Source organism: Capsicum annuum, unplaced genomic scaffold (genome assembly GCF_002878395.1).
Source record: "Capsicum annuum cultivar UCD-10X-F1 unplaced genomic scaffold, UCD10Xv1.1 ctg82550, whole genome shotgun sequence".
Classification (NCBI taxonomy): domain Eukaryota; kingdom Viridiplantae; phylum Streptophyta; class Magnoliopsida; order Solanales; family Solanaceae; genus Capsicum; species Capsicum annuum.
In genome coordinates this window covers 1-1,616 of record NW_025893355.1, presented here as the reverse complement: position 1 = coordinate 1,616, position 1,616 = coordinate 1, and the positions used below count along the sequence as shown (strand labels likewise).

Here is a 1,616-nt window from a genome sequence, read left to right as displayed (position 1 = left end):
TTGAATCCAATCATAGATATTATGCCAGTCATACCTCTGTTCTTTTTTCTCTTAGCCTTTGTTTGGCAAGCTGCTGTAAGTTTTCGATGAGATCCTTAGTAATATCCTAGAAAATTCATGAGTTATTCGAGAAAAAATTCTACAATAAATCAAATCAGATAAGCTTTACCATTTGAAATCTCGATTCAAACATTGAAATTCTTGGATAGTCACGAGAAATCCGGGTTAACTTATTTCCTTCTTTTTTTGCACTTTCATTTCGAGTGAAAGACCTTATTAGGCTCCTCTTGTGTATATAAAATTTGGTTAATGACAAACTCTTATTAGAAAAGAATTTAGAAAAATTCTTTTAGAGAAAGAGCTTCGTTGCTTGGTGTCAAACTAGGATATGCGATAGAAAAATGGATGATCTATTCTCTTTTTTTTTCAAAAAAAATCATCTTGGAGATTGTGTAATGCTTACTCTAAAACTCTTCGTTTACACAGTAGTGATATTTTTTGTTTCTCTCTTCATCTTTGGATTCCTATCTAATGATCCCGGACGTAATCCTGGACGTGAAGAATAAAATAAAAAGGTTTTTCCTTGCTTAATTTTAAAATTTTCTAAGGATTTGGTTTATTTCACATATTTAAATAAGAATAAGAACAAAGGATTTCAAAATTTGAAAAAAAAAAATCAAGTCATCAACGGAAAGAGAGAGATTCGAACCCTCGGTACGATTAGCTCGTACAACGGATTAGCAATCCGCCGCTTTAGTCCACTCAGCCATCTCTCCCAATTCAAAAAGATAATTACTACATGAGATAGCACATAACATAAGGGAAAGAATCTTTCTTTCTCTCTTTTTTTCTTTCTATATTATATAGATATGTACAACTTTTATCATCAATTTCCTTTATTTCTTTATCTAAAGTAAAGGAAGGGCTCAGAAGAGCCAAGAATATCAAGAAAAATAAAGAAAAACTCTTTTCTTTGTCTTGATTTTGTTCGAAAGGACCCTCTTTTTCTCATGGCCTAGTCTGGTCAGTACCCAGCTTGGCCTCTTTTGTTCCAACGAATTTGAAAACAAAAATGCCTGTTATAGTTGTAATATTTCATTTTAATTGAATAGTTAATATTCAAGCAACAAGAAAAAATTATCATTTTTTATAAAGGTAAAATAAAATATATGCAATAGAAAATTCGATCAAAATAAAAGTCTCATTTCTCTTTCTGCTTTTTGATTTTATGTTTACCGCCTTGCTGGACTAAAAAAAGAAGCTTTAGAGGCATTTTTATGTTATGATTTTAGTGGTTTTTATGATTTTAGTGGTTTTGACGACCCTTTCTTATCCTATCTTAATTACCACAATTCCCCTGTTCGACAAAAATTGCATTTGTATACAATAATCGGACTGTAGCGAGTATAGTTTAGTGGTAAAAGTGTGATTCGTTCTATTATCCCTTAAATAGTTAAAGGGTCCTTCGGTTTGATTCATATTCCGATCAAAAACCTTATTTCTTAAAAGGATTAAATCCTTTTCCTCTCAATGACAGATTCGAGAACAAATACACATTCTCGTGATTGGTATCCAAAGGTCACTTAGACATTGAAAAATTGGATTATGAAATTGCG

General features: G+C 31.4%; 1 non-coding gene across 1 annotated transcript; it reads right to left on the bottom strand.

The window, feature by feature from the left end:
- Window positions 1-688: 688 nt before the first annotated feature.
- TRNAS-GCU lies at window positions 689-776 on the bottom strand. Its single transcript has one exon. It is a non-coding gene; the product is annotated as a tRNA-Ser (tRNA).
- Between the last annotated feature and the right edge of the window lie 840 nt (window positions 777-1,616).